The 10205-nt window shown below is 37.2% G+C and overlaps 1 protein-coding gene across 1 annotated transcript in view; it reads left to right on the plus strand.

Moving 5' to 3' along the window:
* The window catches only part of DOK6 (docking protein 6), a 236721-nt gene that overhangs the window by 148518 nt on the left and 77998 nt on the right, over nucleotides 1-10205 (plus strand). The window lies entirely within an intron of this gene.

Consider the following 10205-nt stretch of genomic DNA (forward strand, 5'->3'; position numbering starts at 1 on the left):
TATGGATCTTACTGTGCTTAAACACTAGTGTGGTATAATTTGAGTAATTTTGATGTAGAAAAAAATATTTCTGGAACTTGGAAAGTGCTCATCACACATTATGAGTGGAACAACTTCCATAGTGGTGAATATTACTCTTTTTGGGTATTCCTGATGACTGATTGCCACCCTAAAGTATAATTGCAAGGAGGAGTACCAAGAACATTGTGAGTCCATTAAAAAAGCTCTTTTTTTCTGTCTGCAGTTTTAATCATCATTGCCATTTCCATCCTCAGATCAGTTTTAAATGTCTGTGGAGCTCTGTTTTGCTTCACTTTAATGCATTTAATATTGTGCCATTAAGTCCACTGCCTTTTCTGTGCAGAAATAATTCTGCATTTATCTCTGTCTTTGGTGATGATGCAACATCTTGTATTTTATAGTTCTAGAGTTTCTAAATTTGCTTTACTATTCTATGCAGAGCTTGAATTTTCTGAAGCAATCTGGGAAATTAAAGTGTCTCTACAGTCTTGGATTAGTCACACTGTCTTGTTAAAAATCTTTGTATGCATTTCAAAATATACTTATTTAATATCACTAACAAATATTCACAAAAGTACAGTTGGTGATCACAAACAAAAATATGGATAGAAAGTACCCTACAGCCTATGAAGATAATGATAAGAATTCCTCTGCAGTTTCTTGTAGATGGGAGTTACCACTAAACTCATAACTTCATATATCCAGACTGACATCACAAGAGCATTATAGTGCTCTGGTACTTTTCTGTGATGACTTCACCATAAAAAATCATGAAGACATCATTACTTTTTTGTTTTATTTTGTTTTACTAAAAATTGGCAACAGATGACCCATGTTTCAATGTAATTTCAATTATTAAGCTGTGGGACTCATTCAAATATACAATTTTAGTAAGAATTGTTTGCTAAATTATTTCTTCCCCTAGGCCTCAAACTACCTTATGGGAAACTAGTTCAAGTGGCATAACTACGCAATACCAGAAAGTGAATAAAATGCCAAAAACAATAACTGAAAAACCCACTACATTATTTGGGAAAAAACAAGCAAGCAAGCAAACAAACAAAACCACTATGATTTCACTTTGTCTCATTCTTAGTGAATATCCTACTCATCTGGCTCTTGGGCTAGATTTGTGTTTGCAAGTATGCATTTTATTAAAGGGAAAAGGGTTATTTTTGCATAAAAAGGTAATGATTGAAGACTTACTAATGTTTGCTTATTCAGAGTAGTGTGTCTGGCTGTGAGTAGAAGACCCACTTCTTTTAATTGATTCTGAAGGGAACTGTCTTTGGAAATGGGAATTGTCATTAACTAAAATTATGCTGCTAAAAGTAATTCAGATTAATCACTTGAAGTTGATTTCTTATGCATGTCTCAAAACGTTGGGGTGTCATTCTCTACAGTGTTTTAATTATGAAAAAATAAGTCATTCAATATCATAGTGAAATTCTATTTTTTACATTTTGCTTTCTGTACTGCTCCATTATTCTCTGTGGCACATCAGTGCTAGCAAACTGTGTATAATGACTGTATATATTTAAGTAAAATGTGAGTTTTATCTCTCTGCTTTTTCAAGCATTCTACAGTATTTTAATTCCATACTAGTACCTGAATATCATCTTTCCCTACCATCCAGGACCACACAACCTGAGAAAAAGTGGTTTTCCTTTGTTTTATTATTATGAGCTAGCTCTGCCATTATCTGTCATGCCTTACTGTCTTTCATCAGATTCCTCCCTTTTCCTTGCTTGGAATTGCTTTATCTGTCTGATTTTGAAATGTATAAAGACTAGATTGAGACTGGCAGAAAAACAAAGAGGTGAAAAACAGGACTGGGGGAAAGCCAGTATCTTCAATAATATCTGAAGACTATATAGGGCAACACTTGTGACTTTTAAAATCTGCTGTTGATTTGTTTAGGTTTTTATTTTTAAATCAGCATCTTTCTCATCTTTCTGAACATTATTTTCTTTGTCCCTTGATCTCCTATTACCTTAATACAGTAAACTCCCAATTCATTCTGACTTACCAGAAGTGAAGCACTCATCCATGCTTACGAGAATGTAATGCAGTAAAAGTGTTTGTTGCTTTAATTTTTCCCCAAGGTTTAAATATTATATGGATGCAATTGCTTTAAAGGAAATATTTTTAAATAGGTTTTTATGTTTTACTGAGTTTTAGCAGCTCTGCAATATATGTGTGTGTGCTTTGCATGAACATTCAGAGGTCAGTTTTATGTGATTTTTATCCATCCTCAGTTTTGGTATCACTTTATTTCAGAAAATAAATCCCTCCCATTGAAACAAATTGTAACAAAACAAAAGTCAAGGTGAAGTCACTTAAGCATGGGATGAGCTGTGGAAGCCCCAGCCAAGCTTTGGCAAGTACTGTAAGTTTGCAGCTGGAGAGAGAGGTGGAGGAAGTAGCTATGTTCTTGGAATTGTGAGAACAGGAGACACATTCCATGACATGCATGTTTTTCTGAACTACATTTTCTTCTATTTTGTAGACAAGACATTGAAATTTAAATTACTTCAGGTATTTCCAAGTTTATTTGCTCTATGCATTCAGAGATACTCAGTGAACTACACTAAACTATTCCTGTTTATTTACCTTTGATTTTGGGTTTTTTTCTACATCAAAGAAAATCTAGTGAAATACAGTATTCTCTGTCACTTCTAAGATCTAGAATCTGTTTCTTTGGTGGAGAAAAAATATTAAGCCCAAGCATTGCAGAGTGGTGACATAAGAATTTATCAATATGTTTTTGATTTGTGCAACCCAAGGCTGACATACTCAATTTCTCAGTGGTAGATGCACAAATGCTAGGGTTATCTGAAGCAGAAAGTTCAGTGTTTTCTTCAGGCACTACATCTGACTGAAATCTTTCATTTTTCTGTATGTCCTCTGTGGCCATTCTTGGTGTTGATGTGAAATGTATTAGTCAGTTAACACTTATAGTTAGTATCCTCTTTTTCCCTTATGTGAGGAAAGACTCCTTACATATGAGCATCATATGTAAGGGTTTTTATATACTGATATATGTATGAACTCAAGTCTCTACCACTGTGAAGAAAAGCATACAACTCCTTATTGCTGGTGGATTATCTAAATTGTGAATTGAATTTTTTGCAGGTTTATCATAGAATTATAAATGATGTGTTATGAATAGTTATAAATGATCATTATAAATCATAGGCTCATCATTATGAATCAAAAGCTTGTCACAGAATTTCTAAGTCAGTTTGGGATGTGCAGCTGTATGAACACTCATGCAGCTGAAAAATCAGATTTCTCATCCCACTTAAAAATTAGCTCAGAGCTCTCAGTATCCCACAGTTAATAGCTGAGTTTATTAGGACCTTTTCTTGCTGTACCTCTTTGTAAGATTTTAAACCCTAATTATCTTTGATATTAATTTTCTGTGGTTTTGTATTGTCTTTCTCACTGTCTCTTCCTTTCTTCCTCATATCCTTTCTTGAAGTGATGTGTATTGCTAAAATCTGAAAATAATTTAAAAACAAAAAATGAATCTCACTCATGAATTTCCCCCCCTTGTTTGTTGTTTTGTTGTAGTTTTCTTCAGTATCACATAGCTATAATTTTAAGAAAAGCAGCAATTTTTACCATTGAAAATGTTAAATTATTTAATGACATTTAGCAGTGCCAAGGTTATACTATAATATGTGATAATTCTAGTTCCATTCTTACTTCCTTTCCCATGCAAAATCTCGATTTGCCATCTGCCAAATTCTTGACCTGGAACAAGTTCTATGTTAGTCATCTGATTCACTTAAACGCGACTTTAAAAGGAGCTGTGCATTTAACTCATGTACAGGTTTCTTACTCTGGTTTTGATCATGATACCTAATCTAAGAAACCTTTTACTAGTGAAAACTAATACAGCCCATTGTGAGTGATTTACAAAGTGCCCATTGCATTTTCTCTTTGCCAAGGCCCCTCCCAGACTACTCTAGGATTGATAAATCAGAGCAAGTTCCACCAAAATTCACACATAATGAAATTCTCCACAGTATAATCTATTAAAGTAGAGAGAAGAAGAGATATACAAGCTTCTTTATCCTAACTTTATATTGTATCTTCTAAAATGTTCTGCTTCTTTTCAGTTCCTGTTTTGAAAATTGTCATGATATACACACTTACAGAAGGTTTTCTCCAACTGACAAAGACTGACTCAGCCATTCTACTTTGCTGTGAAAACTCTTAATTTTTATGAGAAAAACAACAACATCTCAAAAAAGACAATGTATTGAAAGAATAAAGTTACCTTTTTGAAACTGTAATTTTGTCACAAATAGTTTGAGAAGCTGGTGACTCCTGGAACAGAGCAGCAAGCTCCACAGCTGAAGTTATATAGCATAGTAATGAACAAATGTATGAATATGAAACTGATAGGAATGAGCAGATCACTCATTCATTAATTCACCGTTGCCTAAACAGTAAATTTACTTATGAATTTTGCATTGAATGAAACAAATGCAGTAAGAAAGAAAATCCCCTAAACTGTGTCCAGTTAACACCTGCCAAAAAGACCTGTAACTGAGAAGGAAAGCCATTATCTCTGTGATATTTATAGAAGTGCCTTGTATTTGCATATTTTACAGCCCATAGGGCACAGCACTAGTTTTCATCTTAACACTAGATATCCATATAAGATTGGTATATTTCTAATGTTACAAAGCTATTAATGAAATCACTAAGAATTATATTGTGTTTGTCTAATGTATTAGCAGAGAGCATGTTTTGTTCCTTCTGATGGTCCTGAAATAGCATGAGCTGTGCCCTTCAGTTGAAGTATATGGTTTGCCTTCTCCCTTTCTAATACTGTTGTATGTCCTAATCAAAATGTTGTTGTAAAATATCTTGAAACCAGCTACCATTTTGTTTCCAGATGGCTTCACATCCATGCTTGAGCCCAGAGGATTTGAAATTTACCTACTGTATTCTAATTGTCCCTTTTTCATATATAGCTCTGCTGTAAGCATATATTGCTGCATTAGTATTCCCAGCGCTGAATATGACTAACAAGGTTACTGCTGTGTAATGGATGAACAGAGAATAAGCAGACAAACTAATTTATACATTCTTAATCACATTAGGTCTCACTTATTGTTTCAACTCTACATTTTAACCTTTCAATTCCACAGTGGGCAATAATAAAAATTAATTTCATATGGCACTGCTGGATAACTTGAGATGCCCCAGCAGCAGGTCCTTTTCTCTCCAAGAGTCATAGTAACATGAAACATTCTACCTCAAAATATAAGAGGACTGAAACATCAGAGTTGAAAAGTAAAACAGTCCCCTCTTGAAAAAAAATAAATAAATCAACAGTAGAACTCAGAAACACATATATACATATTGCTAATAAATTTCATAATGATCTTCATTTTTTCTATAGATACCATTTACAGTGAGTGCCAGGGTGTCTACTTTATCAGTTAAATAGTGTTGCATCTGTACCTCACCAAGCCTATTTGCATGACCTGATTAAAAATGCTGAAAGTAGGCACCTAATTATCTACAGACAGTAGGAGAGTGTTAAGCACTTCACAAAGGGCAACCCAGAAGGCCACATTTTGCACAGAGAACCATCTAGCCAGCAAGAATGCTGAGCACAAATAAATCCTCCTTTTCTCCAAAGCTTATAGAATGTAGTATCATTGATTGAGGAGGAGGCTTGAAATATCCTCTATGCTGTGTCTGTGTACTCTACAAACATAGAAGGAAGTCATCAAAATGCAAAGGCTGGAATTTGCACAACAAAAGAGCCTTGTTCATTAATATGTAGGAACCTGTGCAAACTCAGACTTGCACATACACACAACAGAGCATTGCAGAAGCACAAAGGAGCATGGTTTTAAACATTTGTGGGCTTCATTTGTTGACAGGAACTGTGGTTCCTCAGCTTCAGCTGGCACATAGGTTTATTCCAAAAGTCATTTTAGTGTCTGAACAGTTGTCTCTTGTATATCACACATGAAAAACTGCAATGGAAGTTTTATTTGTTTCTCAGTCTTGAGACCTGATTATATTGGAATCAAGTCGAGGACAGCACGAGTGTCAGTCACTATTCATGAGCTGAGAAAGTTCCTTTAGCAGACTGGCCTTGGAAGGTTTGAGAGAGAGAGGTCTGAGAGCTGCCTAATTCCTCTTGCTCTTTCAGATATTGTTAATTCATTGTTCTCACGAAAGAACAAACTCATTTACAAAATACCTATTGGCATCTTTATGTTTAACTTTGCTAAGATACAGTTTTTCTGGTGGATGAGGATACTCTGTAACTCCTTTCTTCAAAAAGAGGTCAATAGAATGATTTTGGCCTTTACTGTCATTCACATTTACATAGCAGTCACAGAAATATTCTGTATTCTGGATATAGTAATAGTGTGAGAGCAGAAACTCCATTGTGGAAATTTCCATGGTGATTGTCTTTTTAAGTACCTGTACTCTGGATTTTCATTAAGGTAAATGCCATTACCAAGAGACCTTTATATTATATATACACACATTTCCAAACATACATGTGATCTCAGTGTACCCAGGACTGTGTAGGAATGTGTGAGTAACTATGGAGGTTACAGACTTTTTTTTTTTTCCTATGGCTGTTGTTTTTTAGAGATCTTGTTGCACAAATCAATCAGTGATCATGCAGGTAATAAATATTTTCATCCATTAAAACAATTAATTAGCTATAATTTCCATAAATTATATCATTAATTAGAAGGAAAAAATAAAATAAAAAAAAGACTGCTCTTCTATAAAAAGCTATAAGTAAACATAGCCAAGAAAATAATATTGAAAGTAAATTAGTGGGTATTTTGCATTCATTTCCATTTTGTTTTTAAAGGATTTTTTGTTTTTAGTTTTTCATTGTCGTGATCCTTTTTCTCTCCTGGCTGGCTCGCCAATAATGTCATCGTTTGAGCTCAACATGACCACAAAGAAACAGCCCCATGGCCACTCACTCAAGTTTCCCCACCCGCCACTCACTTTGGGATGAGGAGGACAACCCACTCTGGATGGGTCGAGACAAAGGACAAGGAAGGTTCTTCACCAATTAAGGTCCCTGGCAAAACAGACTCAACTTGGGGAAAAATAATAATTTAATTTCACACTAATCAAACACCCACAGGACACAGACACACACAGAGCAGGGCTTGCACATGTTATCCCACCCCTCCCTCTTCCTGGGCCCAAATCACTTTGTTCCCGGTTTCTCTCCCTCCTTCCCCCCAGCTGCACATGGGGACAGGGGATGGGGTTTGGAGTCAGTTCACAGGCTGGTGGTTCTTGCCGCTCCTTCCTCCTCAGGAAGAAGGATTGCTTACAGTCCTGCCCTGCTTCCCCACGAGGTCTAGAGCTGCTGCTCCAGCCTGGGCTTCCCACAGAGTCATGGGCTGCTTTGGGAACAGCCAACTCCCCTGATGCCAGGGTCTTCCAAAGCTGCATAATCAGAATCTACTGGCAGCAAGTCTAAGTCCACTGACCATAAAATCCAAGTCCACTGGCCAAGTTCACCCCTCCTGGCACCCCCAGATAATGTCCCACCACGTTCCTCCGTGAGTGCAGGGGCACAGCTGCCATCTCACCATGGGCTGCAGGGAAACTTCTGCTATGACACCTTCTTCCCCTTCTTCCTCACCAACCACCAGCACTGCTCCCCTTCCCCAGCACAGCTCTTCTCCCAGTCATTCTCTCAACTCTTATCTCAGGTCTTTTGTATGTTAATCGCAGAGACTCATCTGTTGTCCCTCTAATGGCTCCGCTGGGTTTGGAGCAGGGGGAGCTTCCCGAGCCACTCCTGCGGCCCTTCCCACACTACCAAAAAACCCACCAAACCAAACCAGAACATTCATCCATTCAAATCAGAGAATACCTATGATATTTTGGTTCAAATGTTTAAAATATGCTAAATAATTGTGATATAGATTCTTCACTACTTCTCAGCAGCTGCACCCTTAGTGAAATCCAAGTTACTTCTTTGCCAACTTTTGCTACAGACTTTGTGCTACACACAAACACACAAATATATTTAAAGACACCTATAAAATAATCTAAAATTTTTATTCCAAAAATGGGTATATAACTAAATAGGAAGACCTGAAAGAACTATTGAATTGACCATTCATGACTAATTTCTTTTTTTTTTTTTTTAGATAGTGATGGTATATGCTGGTTGAATATGAACCCATATGATGTCAGTTTTTGTTTTCACAAAGCATTCTGCTAAAGAGAACAGAAGTCTGGTAATTGAAACCATGTCATATCCCTCCTAGGATTATCATACATTATGCTCCCCTCGAGTATTTTACTGCATCTAAGTGTCCTCTCACTCTAGTTTAAATTAACTAAAGAACTATCCAAATATTGTCACACAGGGGAGATGGAGAGCATTTTACTGGCAGTGCCTGCTTATTAGCTTTCTAGAAAGTCAGGCTATTTTTGAGGTGTGCTTGACTGGTCTTGCAGACTCCTTTAATCTTCCACTTATTTATAAGGTACCAAAGGAAGGTCTGTCCCTTAGCCTCCATTAGAAAAAATACTTTTAGCTACTGTGTCGCTTCTAGTAGTACTTCTTAAGTATCACAGTAAGTTATTACTATTATTGCACTATTAATAATGCTGCACTCTGTGGTGTGTGATTTATTTCTGCAGTGAGTAGTCATTTGTCACATATTTTTTAAAAAGTTTCCATCTTATTAGAAAGAGTGGAAAGAGAGGCAGCATCTAATGGAATCCCTCAATCTCAGTGGCTCCAAAGATGGTTTGATCTTTCTGACTTTTTGGAAGAAAACTCAATACAGTGCTGTAATTCACTGAGATGCTTCATCTACTTGATTATTCTGTCAGTGGTCGAAAAGTCAGACATAACATTACACTTCCATGGCTTGCTTGAACCAGTGCAACAAAACAGATTTTCACGTTTTAATTTATTTATTTTTTGTCTGTCCAGCTTGAAAAAATATCCCTCCTTTAAAATGATACTTTAAATGATCCCTGATATACTTTTTGAAAACAAGATTTTGGGATGAATGGCAGGAGAGATTTCATTTTCCTGATATGTGTGCTATTATGGCTGACATTTCATCAAGGTGCCTATAATAGTAAATAAAAATGGTCACTACTCATTGCAAAACTGCATTTATTATTATGCAGTATTTAAGACCTAAAAAAAATTGAAACTGTCTGACCATAAGTATCATTTACTGTCAGGAATGAGATTGAAGGGCAGAAAACTATAGTCTTGGTGGTGATGATTCAGTGGAAAACCTTGAAGTTCTTTCAGATCATGACTGAGGGTGCCAAACCTTTATTTACTGTTAAGAAAGGTAGGGTCATCTGTATTTCTGTTGACTCCACCAGAGAATAAAGAATGACAGCAGTGATGCCAACTCTACTGGTCTGGCGGGGACCAGGACATGAGTGTGCTAAAGCTATTTGGCACACACTTTGGACAGCCAGTGGACCAGATTGCTAAGTTGTCCTGGTTTGAGCCAGGATGAAGCCAATTTTTCTTTTTACTGATTTTTTTTTCCTTCAGTGAGCTTTCTTGTAGCTAGCAACAGCATGTTCTGCTAGGCTGATAAGACAGTGAAATGTTTTTCTAACTACTGAGGCTTCAAGGCCGCACCTGCACTCTGCCGGCTCAGACACTATGGGGAGATCTGTGACCCCCCCCGTAGGAGGCTGAGTTAGACAGACAGCAAAATTGGCCAAAGATATTCCATTCCATATATCTACGTAAGCTCAGAGGAAGGTCAGAGATCACAGAAGACAACTTCCTTCCTTCTTCTCCCCTTCTCTTCCGTCCATGGCCGGTGTCCGGGGAGGACTCTGTTCAGCCATCACCGTCGACCCTTAGGCTCGAGATCTCCTGACCCCCATAACCCTCTGTTCTGTTCCAGCAGCAGCTCCGGGATTCCTCGGGACTCTTCCCAGTTCAGGGAAGTGCTGTGGGAGTTGCTGGGGTGGGGGGAGGTGAGAGGCTTTTGCCCATACCTGAATATACCTGTATATAATTGTATATATTTTCTTGCATCATTCATTAGTGTTTTAATTAAAGCTGTGTAGTTTAGTTTTCAATCCAGCCAAGTCTCTCTCTTTTTCTCTCTCTCCTTCCCTACCTGGGGGGGGGGGGGGGGGGGGAAGGGGGGTAATGT

This window comes from Chaetura pelagica, unplaced genomic scaffold, assembly GCF_000747805.2.
Source record: "Chaetura pelagica isolate M959 unplaced genomic scaffold, ChaPel_1.0 scaffold63, whole genome shotgun sequence".
Classification (NCBI taxonomy): Eukaryota; Metazoa; Chordata; class Aves; order Apodiformes; family Apodidae; genus Chaetura; species Chaetura pelagica.